Below are 18,505 nucleotides of genomic sequence, written 5' to 3'. Positions count from 1 at the left end.
GTTTCTTCTTCATTGACGTTTTCTCTTGGAGAGCTTTTTTCATGTCATTGAAAATGAAAGCAGCAGCTGCCAAAATATGTAGCTTTCTTATTAATTTTTCAACATTGTGTAAAATAAATGTATAAAGTAACATAAAAGGTTTAAATACTGGTTATTCTTTTACACTAAAATATTACTACACAGATACAAAAAAAGTAAAATGGATATGTTCTTTTTCTTTAAGGAGATTAAATATTACTGAAGAAAGAAAAAAAAAATTAAACAGCCAAATGGGGCTATGCATATGAACTTAAAAGGTTTAAATAAAACAGAAATATATATTTTATTTTTACTTGGTTAACTTGTGGAGGGTGTATCCTGTAGCAAAGCCCTAACTGTTTTCGTGAAAGTCCGTTTCAGTCAATAAGTGTGATGTGTGTGTTTATGTATGTGTGTATATATATGTAGATATGTGTATATGTAGATATGTATATATATGTATATGTATATAAATGTTTATGTGTGTGTGTATATTATATATATAATATATATATATATATATATAAAAGACAGCAACACTTATAACAATGACAACACAATTACATTGACAATCATGTTACGTTATTTTTAAAATGTTTCCTTTTTTTTTCATAACCTGTTTAACACACTACTTCTCTGCTGCGAAGCGCGGGTATTTTGCTAGTATATATATATATATATATATATACATACATATACACACATACATGCAGTTTCAATAACATAGAAATCAATATAAATATTAACATCATTATCATGTGAGAATATGAAGTAATATATAAGAAGCACATTTCATATAAATATAAATTATTAAACAGTAAAATCTTCTGTAATTTGCTACCGTGGCAATTTGTGTGTGTGTCCAGGATTTTAAATCACCTGTAGCTCGCAAACCGTTTCACCTATTGACTTGAAATCTGGTACACATATAGTACGTCACGTCTACTATCCGCTTTATGGGTGATGATTGTATTACTCTTTTTATGTTTATTTTATTTTATTGTAGAATCAACTCCTATCTGCGCACACCAGGGCGGCCGTGGGCGGATGCGTATGGTGTATTCACTCCATGGTATCGTGCATTGCGCTGTCACTGGTATTTTGATAAAAGAATTTGAACAACATATAAGAAGCGTATAAATTATTAAACAGTAAAACATTAACATTTAAGAAGTAAAGTTAGATTAAGTACTACTGCAGTGCCCTCGGGTATACCTCATTTTTTGTTTGTCCATTACATGCTTAAATGTATACATTTTTTGGTGTACCTACCCGAGAACACGCGACATATAACCGAGCGTGGGAGAAGCATGGATTTTAAACACGCGTTGAGTTCATCTGCTGGTCTCTCTCGTGGAATAACTGGTAATGTTTGAATAAAATCTACAGCGAGTAAAACGACATTACCTCCTATTTTTTTTTTTACGATCTCTGAGATGTTGCTTTTTTCGGTTCAAGGCTTCATAAGCTCTTTTATGTTGTATGGTGTACTTATCCCAAACCATCATCTTTGAATGTTGCAAGACTTTCGCCTTGTATGTAGATCGGGGTAATTACATTCATTGCATTCCTAGTCTGAATCACAATCTGATTGTATGGGTGGTTACCTGGCACTGTAGGGTTGCCACCCGTCCTTTAAAATACGGAATCGTGCCGCATTTGAGAATGAAATTGCGCGTCCCGTTTTGAATCAATACTGGACGGGATTTGTCCCGTATTTTTTTTATCATTTTTTTTAAAGCAGCGTCTCATGCAAATCATCCCACACGCATTTTATGAAGATGCCTCCTTTCCTACTTTTGATTGGGTAATACTCGATGTCATCGTTAGTTTGATTGGTGTTTTTAACTGTCCAGTGAGGAGGGCGTGTCTTTTAAGTAGAGTCTGGAAAGTGTTGGCACTGAGATGTGGCGTCAGCGCCAGAGTTGAAGCCCCTAATGTTGCGGTCAGCAAGTCGGCTAACATCCGCCATGTGCCGTCTTTCAGTTGCGAGAAGCAGATCATAGAATGGTTGAAACTGTTGCCCCTAACGTTGCGCCACGGCGTGTGGTTCGTTTATACCTCGTGTCTTCTCATTAAACTTTTATCTCGCGAATATGTTATTGCAATCCGCAGCGGGAGCGTTTCTATAAACTTAATTTAAACTTACGTTTTACACCGTGCTTTGTTTCCCTTATGAACATGCTTGAATGCTTCACTCGCTCCCTTCTCAATTGTTTAATTAATTTTTTGCTCTTCGCTGTTTGCGGCTCTTCCGTCATTTCCCCCTACTTCGTTCTTTTATCTCGCGAATATGTTATTGCAATCCTTAATGGGAGCGTTTCATTAAACTGATTGAAAATAGTTTTGCATTTACCTTTTTAGTAAAAGGCGAGCTTTTAAGCCTGAGAAATCACCCCGTAAATGCACACGTTTAATTGCACATGTGTTAATATGTATGGTTACACAGTATTAAAAGACAGTGAACAACATCAGTTACCTTTGTTCCCGCGTTTGATAAAAGGCGAGCTTTTAAGCCTGAGAAATCACCCCGTAAATGCACACGTTTAATTGCACATGTGTTAATATGTATGCTTACATAGTATTAAAAGACAGTCAAAAATTAACGTCATTTACCTTCGTTCCCGCGTTTGACTCGTGCTGTAAATCTCTTCCTTGTTTTTAGTTCACGTGATTACGTAGGAGGCGTGATGACGCGATACGTGACTCCGCCTCCTCCATTACAGTGTATGGACAAAAAATATGTTCCAGTTATGACCATTACGCTTTGAATTTCGAAATGAAACCTGCCTAACTTTTGTAAGTAAGCTGTAAGGAATGAGCCTGCCAAATTTCAGCCTTCCACCTACACGGGAAGTTGGAGAATTAGTGATGAGTGAGTCAGTCAGTCAGTGAGTGAGGGCTTTGCCTTTTATTAGTATAGATATTCCAATAAATCTTTCTAATGTGCCATGCTATGGGTTCTTTACTTCCTTTGTTCGTCATCTACACCTTTACACTCCAATATATCTCATACATACATCAATGTATTTCGGGTTACCCAACACCGGGGGTTGGCGAGCGAAGCGAGCAGGGGGCGAAGCCCCCTAATATATAAAGATAGTGGGACTCCAATTAAGTTCTTGTCAGATCTAACGGAAGCATCAGCCACAGCAAAGGGTCCAAATACTTCTAGGAATGAGAGATTTCAGATTTTGATTTTTAATACACTTGTAAACCTTTCTGCAGATATGTTTTAATTTTGTCATTATGGCTAATTGAGTGCAGATTGATGGGCAAAAATGTCATTTATCCATTTTAAACTTAGACCAACAATGGAATAAAGTGTGTAGAAAGTGAAGGAGTCTGGATACTTGCATATTAAAAATAGCAGCGGCCCTGGCACTGACCTCAGGGACACTAACATCACCCAATTCTGATAAACAGATAATACAGTAATCCCTCCTCCATCGCGGGGGTTGCGTTCCAGAGCCACCCGCGAAATAAGAAAATCCGCGAAGTAGAAACCATATGTTTATATGGTTATTTTTATATTGTCATGCTTGGGTCACAGATTTGCGCAGAAACACAGGAGGTTGTAGAGAGACAGGAACGTTATTCAAACACTGCAAACAAACATTTGTCTCTTTTTCAAAAGTTTAAACTGTGCTCCATGACAAGACAGAGATGACAGTTCTGTCTCACAATTAAAAGAATGCAAACATATCTTCCTCTTCAAAGGAGTGCGCGTCAGGAGCAGAGAATGTCAGAAAGAGACAGGAAAGCAAACAAATCAGTAGGGCTGTTTGGCTTTTAAGTATGTGAAGCACTGCGGCACAAAGAAGGCGGCAGCTCACACCCCCTCCGTCAGGAGCAGGGAGAGAGAGAGAGAGAGAAAAACAAACAGTCAAAAATCAATACGTGCCCTTCGTGCTTTTAAGTATGCGAAGCACCGTGAAGCATGTCGTTTCAAGAAGCAGCTGCACAAAAGATAGCAACGTGAAGATAATCTTTCAGCATTTTTAGACGAGCGTCCGTATCGTCTAGGTGTGCGAACAGCCCCCCTGCTCACACCCCCTCTGTCAGGATCAGAGAAAGTCAGCGCAAGAGAGAGATTGAGAAAAGTAAGCTGGGTAGCTTCTCAGCCATCTGCCAATAGCGTCCCTTGTATGAAATCAACTGGGCAAACCAACTGAGGAAGCATGTACCAGAAATTAAAAGACCCATTGTCCGCAGAAATCCACGAACCAGCAAAAAATCCGCGATATATATTTAAATATGCTTACATATAAAATCCGCGATGGAGTGAAGCCGCGAAAGGCGAAGCGCGATATAGCGAAGGATCACTGTACATTAATGAGGTTTTGTTCGGTGTAACATATTTTAAATACTGAGGATGTTTATTCACTGAAAGCATAATGGCTCATTGACCACTTTTCCTTTTCCACTCATTTGTAGATAAGTTCAGAACTTACATGTGGGAGGAGATATAATGGAAGATAACAGAGGGCAGACTCCAGTTAGATGGACACATACTGTATGGAGATAAGAAGAAAAAAAAATAGTGTGCTGAGCAGAGTGTTGGGGTAGGAGCTGCCAGGAAAAAGAAGGGGAAGGAAGAGAAAGAAACAGGAAACAGACAGAAGGATGTGGATAAGCAGGACTCTCAGCTGTAATAAGGAGATACTTGGAAAGAGAGGTGCAGCTCCACGGCAGCAACCCCAAATGAAGGAAAAGCAAGAGGGGTGGCAAAAACTCCAGAAAGAGTGGACTCATAGGAGAACACCAGAAGAAACGTTAAGCATTTAAAGCTGTGGCCAAAATACAAGTATGGTATTTCCAAATTTCTTATAAATTTCACACTATGCTTCTTTTCTGAATGCACACTAAGAAAAGATCTAAAAAGACCAGCCAAATGAAGCAATAATATTGTAACAGTGCTGATAAGTTACATCTGCCCAGGATGAGTCACCAAAGTAAGAGCTGGCATTACATCATGTGAGGGACTGCCAGCTGTGTATCCCGGCCAACACCCCCAAACCACCAGATGGATCCATCCCTGCAACATGGAAGGGCCCCGAATTCCAGCAGGGCATCATGGAACTTGGAGTCTTTCATCACGGTTCTATTCAATAAGGGCGCGCACAAAAAGGCGAGCTTCAAAAGGGCGACCTCAATTGGGCGCAGAGAATAAAGGCAAACACAACAAAATTATTACAGAAAATTTATTAGATAAAGGCAATGATTGAACGTATAAAAAGGCGAAAGCAAGAATATTAAAACATCCGCTCAATTGAGGTCGCCCTTTTGAATCTCGCCTTTATTTACGCGCCCTTATTGAAGAATACCTTTCATCACAGCCTTGCTGGATACCATGGGGGTCACCAGAGGATGCTGCAGGGAGGCCCAGGGATTTATACTTTCCATATAGCCTGGAAGTAATTCACAATCGCAGAAACGGAAGAAATGATATACTTCCGGGCTGAAGAAAAGAGGAGTTTTGATCTGACCCAGAAGTGCTAAGAATCACATGGACTAGGGGGATCAGAAGCATTTCCGGGTCAAAGACTTTAAAAGGACTCTGGGAAATCCCAGCAGTGAGCCGTGTTGGGAAGAAGGGTGACTGAGCTGCTGGGAGGTGTGGAGGATTATTGTGGATTAATTATTGATTGTTTATTGGAAGAAGAGTGGTGGTGGAGGTGCTTTGTGCACATTTATTATTATAATAAATAACATGTGGGTGCGTTTGTGTGTGTCCTGTGGTGGGTTGGCACCCTGCCCGGGATTGGTTCCTGCCTTGTGCCCTGTGTTGGCTGGGATTGGCTCCAGCAGACCCCCGTGACCCTGTGTTCGGATTCAGCGGGTTGGAAAATGGATGGATGGATGGATTTTGGACTTTAATCTGGTGTGTGACGTATTGTCCGAGGATTCAAGGGAGCGAGAGCGACCTAATCTGTCACAATCACCAGTGGCAGGGGTGCCAAGTTGCAAGCCTGCCAAGTCACAGGCTTTTCCAACAAATGCAGGAAAAGGTGAGTAGTCCTTCTAAGGACAGTGCGCCACCTCAAACAGCCATGCTACATTGGTGTCAGAAGTGGGAAGAGAAGGCTGTCACTTACCAGAGACCTAAAATGGACCTGCTTGACTCTTCAGAGGAGCTACTGGAGAGTCTCGAGGGTCAAATCTGTAATCTGGAGTGCCGTTTGTAGTAGTAGCAGCAGTACATGTGGGGGATACAGCTGAGAGACTACCACCTCTGCAGCTCCACTACTGCTTCTTCATCTGTTAAAATCCATTACCCTGAGTGTGCAGATGCCGGTGGAGCTTCGGGCTCATGGAGCTGGGGAAATTTGTGGCAGATTGAGCTGCCACTGACCCCAAGTGAGCTGTGAGAAGCAGAGAGAGGTCAATGTCAATGTCAATTTATTTCTATAGCACATTTAAAACAATATAGGAATGCTGTGGAAAAAGTGCTTTACAATAATAGAATAAAAGAAAACATACAATTAACATAAATAACATACAGTATATAGAAATAAAACATATGAACATAAATAAAATAAATAATAAATAGAAGTAATGTTACATAATCACAATGAGGAAACCATCAGTATTACTGAAGGTCACGGAATGCAAGTGAATAGAAATGAGTCTTTAATCTCGTTTTGAATTGTAGACGACTCCTTTATGTGACGAGGTAAAGAGTCCCACAGGCGAGGCTGCCAAAGCCCTGTCTGTCCCCCTTTAGTTTTACACTTGGTACGAGTGACAACAAGAGACAACTGACCAGAAGATCTAAGCACTCTAGATGGCTGGTGTAAAGCACACAATTCAGATAAACAGGCAGGAGCGAGCCCACGTAAAGATTTCAAAACTAGCAACAAGATTTTAAAATCAATTCAAAAACTGACAGGCAGCCAGTGTAAAGAAGCTAATATTGGAGAAACAGAATCCGAGTTTCTTGCCCCAACCAGAAAGCGAGCGGCAGCATTCTGGACCAACTGTAACCTGCATATCAGAGATTTGCTAATCCCAGAATACAGCGAGTTGCAGTAATCAAGGCGAGAAAAGATAAAAGCAGGAGTAGCTTTCTCAAGATCCCTAGAAGATAAAAAAGGCTTGATTTTACCTAATAGACCAAGCTGGAAAAAGCAACTCTTGACTACAGAATTTACTTGTTTCTCAAAAGAGAGGTTACTGTCAAAGATAACACCAAGATTGTGGACTTGAGGTTTGCAAAAGACAGAGAAAGAGCCGAGAAGTCCAAGACCAATTTGGGCTTTAGCTGATGGACCCACTATAAGCACCTCCATTTTATTTTGATTCAGATCAAGAAAATTATTAGCCATCCAGGATCTTAGCTCAGAAAGACAGTTGTGCAGTTGATTCATTGCAGAATAGCAGATGGGAATATAAACCTGAGTATCATCAGCATAGCAGTGAAAAGAAATGTTAAATTTCCTAAAAATCGCTCCAATAGGGTGAAGGTATATGGAGAATAAAATAGGACTCAAAATGGATCCCTAAGGAACACCACATTTAAGAGGAGCAGTAGACGAAAAAGAGGAATTTAAAGTCACTGAAAAGTGTCTACCAGTTAAATATGACCTGAACCAGTTAAGAGCGGCCCCTTTAAGCCCAACAAGCCGCAACAGCAATATCTCATGGTCAGTAGTGTCAAAGGCAGCAGACAGGTCATAAGGAGGACAAGGACTGCAGCACCACCCAAGTCAGTAATAGAGATGTCATTGAATACTTTAAGGAGGGCCGTCTCAACACCATGATAACACCTAAAGCCAGACTGGTAGATCTCAAATAAATTATGGGAGTTAAGATGATCAACCAATTGATTATAAATAATTCTTTCTAATATTTTAGCCAGAAATGGCAATTGGGAAATCGGGCGAAAATCAGCTAAAACTCCAGGATCTAATTCTGCCTTTTTTAGACAGGGATGGACTGCAGCATGTTTAAAAAATGAGGGCACAACCCCCTGACTAATAGAACTGTTGATAATGGCTAGTAAAGATGGACCCAAAACATCAAAGGCTTCCACTACGAGGTGTGATGGTACAATATCACGAGGACTGGGAGCTGGTTTAAGGATGTCAATTGTAATTTTTAACTGTGAAAGTTAGACAGTATCAAAAGATTCCAAGACAATGCCCTGTTTAACAGTAGGAAGTTCATAGCCAGTTTGAACAATGCCACAACGGATTGTATCAATTCTGCAGACAAAGAATGAAATAAACTGCTCACATGAGTGAACAATGCTATTTAATCCCATCACAGAATGAGGGTGAATGGCCGCATTAATTGAATTAAATAAGACCCTAGGATTCTTAGAATGACGGGATACTAAATCAGAAAAGAAATCCTGTTTAGCTTCTTTAACTGCAGCCTGGAAGTTGAATAGAGAAGTTCTAAAAATCTGCTTAGAAACAATCAGTCCATCTTTTTTCCAACGCTGTTCCGCAGTTCGACAGGTGCGGACGCAGCGATTGCGTAGTTTCACTTAGCCAGGGAGCAGATCTTCCCTTATTACAGCGTATCTCGAGCGGAGCAATTGAGTCTAAAACCGTTTTACAAGAAGAATTAAAATTTAAGACAGAATCATCGATACCATCATTTTGGACATGCACATCAAGACTAGAGAATATGGTTTTAAAATCGGATATAATAGAAGAATTTAAAAAGCGAGAGGGACGACTAGTAGTCGGGACATCAAGAGTAATATTCAAATCCATCATTATAGAAAAGTGATCAGTGAAAGAAACATCGCATAAATCAATATTATTAACTGAAATATCACGTGTAAGAACAAGATCAAGGGTGTGACCGAGAGAGTGAGTTGGCATATTAATATGCTGGATAAAATCAAATGAGTCCAACAGTGATAAAAAGTCATTAACCAAAGGTTTCGATTGACAACAAACGTGAATGTTAAAATCACCAACAATAAATACTTTGTCATGGGAGAGGATCATATCAGCCAGGAGATCAGAGAATTCAGAAATGAAGATATCATTAATTACAGGAGGTCTATAAACTGCAGCAAACAACAAAAAAAGGGGAGCTGCACACTTCGAAGCAGCTAAACGGACCCTTTGTAAGGCTTTGACAAAAGAACATACTTTTAAAAACAGTGCCAATGCCCCCACCACGACGAGTCAGCTGAGGAGAGTTTAAAAATGAATAACCTGATGGTAACAAGTCAGTAAAACATGAAGAGTCACCATTTACAATCCAGGTGTCAGTGATGAAAAAGAAATCCAGATTATTTGAGGTAATAACGTCTTGCAGAATAAAAGTTTTATTAGACACTGATCTCACATTCAAGAGAGCAGCCTTGATAGAAGTGGAAGAGCTTGCATGGGTGAGCCTGGTGGAGCGAGGTGGTAAAATTTTGCAGGCAAAGGATAAGACAGATTGTAGAGGCGCTGTGTGAAGCGGCAGCAGAGAGAGTCTCAAAGCTGAGATCCAGACCTGGAACATGGCTTGCAGCTCCAGTTCAGTGAAGGAAAACAGCCAAGAGACCGGCAGATATGCATCTCCACACAAGGAGGTTTGTCTGCTTGCTTACAACTGACCAGCGTTGAGAGCCTCTGCTGCACCGTACGACAGCACAGCACTCTGTTCCTTAGGGACAAGCTGACAGAGATGGGAGTAGACTCATACCTGGTGGCATGGATTGTGGACTATCTTAAAGACAGACCACAGTATGTGTGTCTTGGGAACTGCAGGTCTGACATTGTGGTCAGCAACACAGGAGCGCCGCAGGGGACTGTACTTTCTCCGGTCCTGTTCAGCCTATATACATCGGACTTCCAACACAACTCAGAGTCCTGCCACATGCAAAAGTTCGCTGAAGATACTGCTATCGTGGGCTGCATCAGGAGTGGGCAGGAGGAGGAGTATAGGGACCTAATCAATGACTTTGTTAAGTGGTGCGACGCAAACCACCTACACCTGAACACCAGCAAAACCAAGGAGCTGGTGGTGGATTTTAGGAGGACCAGGCCCCTCATGGACCCCGTGATCATCAGAGGTGACTGTGTGCAGAGGGTGCAGACCTATAAATATCTGGGAGTGCAGCTGGATGATAAATTAGACTGGACTGCCAATACTGATGATCTGTGTAAGAAAGGACAGAGCCGACTATACTTCCTTAGAAGGCTGGCGTCCTTCAACATCTGCAATAAGATGCTGCAGATGTTCTATCAGATGATTGTGGCGAGCGCCCTCTTCTACGCGTTGGTGTGCTGGGGAGGCAGCATAAAGAAGAAAGACGCCTCACGCCTGGACAAACTGGTGAGGAAGGCAGGCTGTATTGTTGGCATGGAGCTGGACAGTTTGACATCTGTGGCAGAGCGAAGGGCGCTCAGCAGGCTCCTATCAATTATGGAAAATCCACTGCATCCACTAAACAGTATCATCTCCAGACAGAAGAGCAGCTTCAGCGACAGACTGCTGTCACTGTCCTGCTCCACTGACAGACTGAGAAGATCGTTCCTCCCCACACTATGCAACTCTTCAATTCCATCTGGGGGGCTAAACATTAACTTTATACAAAGTTATTGTCTGTTTTTTACCTGCATTATTATCAATCTTTAATTTAATATTGTTTTTTGTATCAGTAAGGTGCTGCTGGAGTATGTGAATTTCCCCTTGGGATTAATAAAGTATCTATCTATCTATCTATCTATCTATCTATCTATCTATCTATCTATCTATCTATCTATCTATCTATCTATCTATCTATCTATCTATCTATTTTATAGTGCCTTTCACATCTATCTATCTATCTATCTATCTATCTATCTATCTATCTATCTATCTATCTATCTATCTATCTATCTATCTATCTATCTATCTATCTATCTATCTATCACTCAACATCCCAGCTGTGCCATTTGACAACACAGCGCTCATGATCCCCGCTGATGTGCCCTCGTCACCAGTTGCACAACTGAAACAAGAGAGAAGACCGTGCTGGTGTTTCAATGAGTTTGTGCTTGAGTTGAAAGTGATTGCTGGGGACAGCAACTTCAGGGGAGGGATGTGTAATGGCTTCGACAAATAACATCCGCCAGGGATGAGTCACCAAAGTATGAGCTTGCATTACATCACCAGTGGCAGGGGCACCTATATAAATGGCAAGGCTGCAATCTTTGCCAACTAGTATGGCAAAAGGCGAGCAATTCTTTTAAAAGGTAGCAAGCCACCTCAAAGAGCCATGTAAAGAACATAGAATCCATCCATTGCAGCACTCGGCATTGACGGTACATTGGGGTAAGAAGTGGGATGAGAAAACCTGCATTCCAACTTAGCAGAACACCAAGTGCCTCCAAAACTTAAAATGGACCTGCATGGTTCTTCAGTAGAAGTACAGCGGGGAAGACAGCCAAGAGACTTCCTCCACTGCTTCTCCATCAAATATGGACCATTATTCTGGATGTGCGGATGCTGGTGGAGCTTCTGGCTCATGGAGCTGGGGAAAAGTGTAGCCGATTGAGCTGCTACTGACCCCAAGTAGAAGCAGGGCTGGTGGTAAAAATGCACAACCAAAGGACAAGACAAATTGTAAAGGCACTTGTTATGATATGTTTTATTATTAATTTTTATGTCACTGTTCTCTGTGCCCACTGTTATAGACTCATTCATACAGGCAGACCAAGTACGGTACGCAGGGGCACAGCACCAGCATTTAGAATTGCCGAGCCAAGCACAGGACTAGAGAGCCAAAGACAAATGGAGAATTGAATAGTCAGCCTAAAGACAGACTAGTATATTTCTGTCTTCTGTCAGCACACCATTCTCTTGCCTTGTTGGGAGAATGAGAACTGTATGTAGGCATTGTGCTATTCCTGTATTTTTGAAGGTGGGATTTGAGTCCTTTCGTGTCCTTGTTTGGATCCAGAGCCAAGAGCCTGCACATGGAGCGACCAGAATATAAGGATGGACCTACGGCCAACACTTTGAAGCTGCCGGGCGAAAGAGTATGTCTTCTGTCCAGTTAAAATCCTTTCAGCGTGGCGACGAAAGATGGCAGACTGCGTAGGTCAAGACTCCCACATGCTTGATATGTCTGTCATAAGCTTCCCATTTGTAATACCGCGTGAACCCGTCAATAAAGAGCTAAATTATCCTTATACTTCTTGTGTAAATCTTGTAATCGTCTTATTGCATGCTGGAGGGGGATAATACTTTATTTATAATTATTTAAATTCAGGTTAATTAAAATGCCGCAATTGAAAAGAACACATTTCCAGAGAGCTAATGCCTCTTAAGGAAACAGCACTGTGTGAAGTGCCAGCAGGGGAAGACTCACAAAGCTGAGATCAAGACCTGGAATGCGATTTGCAGCTCGAGTTCAGTGAAAGGAAACAGCCATTGAGACCGGTAGATATGCATCTCCACACGAGAAGGTTTGCCTGCTTGCTTACAACCGACCACCATTGAATGCATCAGCTGCATCGTATGACAGCGCAGCACTCAACATCCCAGTGTGATGAAATAAATTTGACTACAAGTCGTAAAGAAGGTTTGGGGAAATTGCCCCGTATAATGTCCAACAGACAGGTTAAAATTAAACGTTGAAACAGAAAAAGGTTCAACCGACATTCGACAACAAAACAATAAACGGGGAGGTATTCATACAAAAAGAAAACAAAGATGGCTGCGGGAAGTGGCGTCATATCTGCGGCTCAGAGGTGACATCATCAGGGAAGGGACAGAAGCTGTGAGTTGGCCATTTTGGCTCCTGGACTGCGGTGTGTGGGCTTTATTTCTCATCTTTGTTTCTGAGGAAAAGAGAGAGAGATGTTAGTATCTTTCCATAACTCTTCGTCACGCCATCTTTTACTCACTGTAGGGTTTGTTGACTGCCTCTGAAGTGCTTGTGCGTGACACCAGCTGTATCAATTGACAACACAAAGCTCAAGATCCCAGCTGCATGACTGAAGCAAGAGAGGAGACTACATTGCCATTTCAATTAATTTGTGCACCGTTGCAAGGAGATGAAAGAGAGAAGTCGCGGGAGACCGTGACATCAAAGGGAGGGCTATCTAATGGCAGTGACAAGTTACTTCAGCCAGGGATGAGTCACACAAGTATGAGTTGGCATTGCATCACCAGTGGCAAGAGTGCCTATATAAATAGCAAGCCTGCAAAGCTGCATGCTGTTCCAACAAGTGCAGGAAAAGACGAGCAGTCCTTTTAATGATAGCAAGCCACCTCAATCAGGGCCGGATTAGGATTAAATTGGGCCTGATGTTGCAGCGCAAAAAAGGCCTGTTTTTTCTCGGCATTGGTGCATTCGACACTCACCGTACATGTGCACTCAGACCGACCAAGGAGCCTTAATTGCTTGAGACACAACCAGCCAGGCTTTACTGAACATGAATAATAATAACGACGTAGTATCGTAACAACTCGAGATTAACATCAAACTATGTAACATCAACATTCAATAGCCTTTGTCTAAAAAGTGCACTTAATGCAGAAAACCCAACAATGAAATACACAAAATTTTGCAATTCTCTTACAAAACAGATTAAGAAAAAATGAATTTGCAGAGACATTGGGTCAAAGTGACTCAGTTCAGGCTCTTGAGGGTCAAAATTTCATAATAGACCAGAATCCTGTCGAGGATTTTAAAAATTCTAAACATCCATGCCAGGCCTGTGGGCCGGCTTTTAGTTTTACCTTTACAGATAACCATTTAAATAGCCATCGATTTTTACTGTACAACTAACTTTCAAGGTGAAAAATTTACTACGTTGCACTTACCGAACTGACTGATATTGCAAAAAACGCATCAAATTACTAAGTAAACTGTTTAACGTAAAATTGATAGCATTAACTTGAAATCTTCGGTTAGCAATAAATACAACGACATTATAGTTACGTCACAGCACAAAGAACAATAGCAACTGTATAATAAGTAATGCTGTGTCTAGGCATCCGAAAGTCGGACTCCAAATTTCATTCTAAGAATTATTTTGAGGTTAATATAGCAAAGGAAAACTGATCAGCTTCTGGAAAATCCTCATCTGTTTTCATCTGGGCCTATTTCAGGAACGGGCCTAATGCTGCAGCATCAATAGCATCCACCTTAATCCGGCCATAACCTCAATGAGCCATGTAAAAGAGCAGAGAATCCATTCATTGTGGCACTCGGCGCCGACTCTACGATATCAATTCGAAGTGGAAAAAAAAAAAACAAAAAAATGACACACTGATTGAGAAATCAATTAGAACAGAAACCTGCAACCGATAGTGTGCCCCCAGAAGTGAATTTGTAGCCGACACATTTTAGCGCTGCCCTCAATAGGCTGACGTGGTTGTTGTTATGGTGTATAAAATCTGTACATTTTGGTTTAATTTTCCATTATATTTTGTTCAAGACAAGACAACAGACTAACTACATTTAGGATAAAAAAGGCATATCCTCTTCCCTTACACCTCACTTTTATAACAGTTGTTCACAGCTTAGTGCTAATTTGGTATTACAGCCTGGGAAAGGAAGACTGAGCCGACACCGCAGGCTATTGATATGGACATCTGGGTCAACAATTTGGTTTACAGCCTGGGAAAGGAGGACATGAAAGAGTTTGAGCAAAATTCATCCATCATATTGACAGCCAGCCAGTCAGGTGTATGCAACAATCATGTGTTGTGAAACCACAGCATGAAACTTTATAATAAATATGCCTCATTTTGAAAGCAACGTCAGAAGAAGAAGAAGAAGAGGAGCGGACGAAGACGTCATTGGTCGTCAGAAAAGCATCATGGACATCGATTGCTAAATCAAACGCCTCCCTGGGACATTCATCCTTGACATCTGTAACTTTTTCATAAGCTTTTTCTAAAGACTATATATATCCAGACTTTCCTATCAGTACCTATTTTCTATTATTCTTTGTTCCAGTGGTATTATTATTCTTGTAATGAATACCATGCTGCTGAGTGATTGAAGTAATAAGTTGGATTTCTTTGAGCACCTGGAGCAGCCAGAGAATTTGCCATTACCTCTGTGCTGCGAGGTTTATTTTGACTGAGGGTGAGCGCTCCACTCAATAGTAGGGACTGTACGAGAAGAAGGTATTCTTGGCTGATAAATGGCCGATAGTCAAGAGTGCTGAGTCATTGTATGTTTTAATATTTTCTTGGAGACCAAAAGTAATATTTAGGTCTGAGATCTGTTTAAAATATCGTATGTTGTTTGTGCCGATACTAAGTAAGTCTCTTAAAGTGCTGTGTGACAGGCTGTGTTATTCATAAGGCACTTGTGTTGTTTAAAATGCTAGAGTTTAATTAGCGTGTGTGTGTCATTCATGGGGCACTGTTGTGGTGAGGGTCTGTGTGTATGTGTATAGCTATGTGTGTGTGTGTTCATCTTAAAGTGCAACAGTAGACCAACCCGATAACGAACTTGACGAGAACACTTACCCTTGAGGGAAAACAGCTAAAGGGTAAGTAGAGGGAAATACTACGATAATACAGTTGTAAAGCAGGACTTCTAGATGAACTGAAAGATTTTTTTTTTTTTTTGCCCAACCCCGTCGCCCACCACAGAGCACACATGCAAAAATCCGCCATCCAGAGAGAAAGGTAGGTAGGTGGGTACAGTGGTGGAAATAAATATTTGATCCACTGCTGAATTTGTTAGTTTGCTAACTTACAAAGACATGAACAGTCTCTAATTTTTATGGTAGTTTCATTTTAATTGAGAGGGACAGAATATCAACCAAAAATCCAGAAAAAAAAAACATTACATAAAAATTATAAATTGATTTGCATGTCATTGAGTGAAATAAGGATTTGATCCCCTACAACCCAGCCAGAATTCTGCCTCCCACATATTGGCTGTGTGCCACAACAATCAATCAATCAATCAATTCCAGATACTCCTGATCTCAACTCGTGATGTGTATAAAGCCCAGCTGTCCACAGAATCAATTTCTTCCATTCCAACCTCTCCACCACTGTGGGCAACACCAAAGAGCTGTCAAAGGACGTCACAAGGCTGGAATGGGCTACAGAATGCAGCGACCGCAAGGTCCCCGTGCTCAAGAAGACACATGTACAAGCCCGGATGTTCAAACTTAACACTGGCCTGGACGTATGCCTTCTTGAGCAGGGGGACCTTGTAGGCGCTGCAAGATTTCAATCCATTACGGCGTAGTGTGTTACCAATGGTGTTCTATGGTCCCAACTGCCTTCAGATCATTCACAAACTCCTCCTGTGTAGTTCTGGGCTTATCCCTCACTTATCTCATGATCCTCCTCCCCCACTGAGGCAAGATCTTGCATGGAGCTCCAGACCCAGGGCGATTGATGGTCACTTTATATTTCTTCCATTGCTGAATAATTGCACCAATAGTTTGTCACCTTCTTGCCAAGCTTCTTGCTGATGGTCTTGTTTCTGATGTCCTTTGACAGCTCTTTGGTGTTGCCCACGGTGGTGGAGAGGTTGGAATGGAAGAAATTGATTCTGTGGACAGCTGGGCTTTATACACATAACGAGTTGAGATCAGGAGCATCTGTGATTGATTGTAATCTGTGTGGCACATGGGCACACAGCCAGTTTGTGGGAGTCAGAATTCTGGCTGGGTTGTATGGGATCAAATCCTTATTTCACTCAATAACATGCAAATCAATTTACAGTGCATCCTAAAAGTATTCCCAGCGCATCACTTTTTCCACATTTTGTTATGTTACAGCCTTATTCCAAAATGGATTAAATTATTTTTTTTCCTCAGAATTCTACACACAACACCCCATAATGACAACGTGAAAAAAGTTTACTTGAGGTTTTTGCAAATTTATTAAAAATAAAAAAACTGAGAAATCCCATGTCCATAAGTATTCACAGCCTTTGCTCAATACTTTGTCGATGCACCTTTGGCAGCAATTCCAGCCTCAAGTCTTGTTGAATATGATGTCACAAGCTTGGCACACCTATCCTTGGCCAGTTTCGCCCATTCCTCTTTGCAGCACCTCTCAAGCTCCATCAGGTTCGATGGGAAGCGTCGGTGCACAACCATTTTAAGATCTCTCCAGAGATGTTCAATCAGATTCAAGTCTGGGCTCTGGCTGGGCCACTCAAGGACATTCACAGTGTTATCCTGAAGCCACTACTTTGATATCTTGGCTGTGTGCTTAGGGTTGTTGTCCTGCTGAAAGATGAACCGTCGCCCCAGTCTGAGGTCAAGAGCGCTCTGGAGCAGGTTTTCATCCAGGATGTCTCTGTCCATTGCTGCAGTCATCTTTCCCTTTATCCTGATAAGTCTCCCAGTTCCTGCTGCTGAAAAACATCCCCACAGCATGATGCTGCCACCACCATGCTTCACTGTAGGGATGGTGCCAGGTTTCCTCCAAACGTGATGCCTGGCATTTACACCAAAGAGTTCAATCTTTGTCTCATCAGACCAGAGAATTTTCTTTCTCTTGGTCTGAGAGTCCTTCAGGTGCCTTTTGGCAAACTCCAGGCGGGCTGCCATGTGCCTTTTACTAAGGAGTGGGTTCCGTCTGGCCACTCTACCGTACAGGCCTGATTGGTGGATTGCTGCAGAGATGGTTGTCCTTCTGGAAGGTTCTCCTCTTTCCACAGACGACCTCTGGAGCTCTGACAGAGTGATCATCGGGTTCTTGGTCACCTGACTAAGGCCCTTCTCCCCTGATCGCTCAGTTTAGATGGTCGGCCAGCTCTAGGAAGAGTCCTGGTGGTTTCGAACTTCTCCCACTTACAGATGATGGAGGCCACTGTGCTCATTGGGATCTTCAAAGCAGCAGAAATTTTTCTGTAACCTTCCCCAGATTTGTGCCTCGAGACAATCCTGTCTCGGAGGTCTACAGACAATTCCTTTGACTTCATGCTTGGTTTGTGCTCTGACGTGAACTGTCAACTGTGGGACCTTATATAGACAGGTGTGTGCCTTTCCAAATCAGGTCCAGTCAACTGAATTTACCACAGGTGGACTCCAGTGAAGCTGCAGAAACATCTCAAAGATGATCAGGGTAAACAGGATGCACCTGAGCTCAATTTTGAGCTTCATGGCAAAGGCTGTGAATACTTATGGACATGTGCTTTCTCAATTTTTTTTTATTTTTAATAAATTTGCAAAAATCTCAAGTAAACTTTTTTCACGTTGTCATTATGGGGTGTTGTGTGTAGAATTCTGAGGAAAAAAAATGAATTTAATCCATTTTGGAATAAGGCTGTAACATAACAAAATGTGGAGAAAGTGATGAAGCGCTGTGAATACTTTCTGGATGCACTGTATAACTTTAATGTAATGTTACAAACTTACAAATTCAGCACGGGATCAAATACTTACTTCCCCCAATGTAGGTACAGTAGGTGAAGGTGTCTGGTCGCCTGAACCGCGAGCGATGAGCCGTGGCTGTCGTCTTCTTCTCCCCTCGCAATGCACAACATGAAGGACCGCGGGAGTGGCACGAGCGCCAACGCCTCCTCACCAAGGACATCACTTTGACGCGT

The sequence above is a fragment of the Erpetoichthys calabaricus genome, chromosome 5, assembly GCF_900747795.2.
Source record: "Erpetoichthys calabaricus chromosome 5, fErpCal1.3, whole genome shotgun sequence".
Taxonomy (NCBI): domain Eukaryota; kingdom Metazoa; phylum Chordata; class Cladistia; order Polypteriformes; family Polypteridae; genus Erpetoichthys; species Erpetoichthys calabaricus.
The sequence above is the reverse complement of the archived record's forward strand: the minus strand, read 5'-3'. Positions refer to the sequence as shown.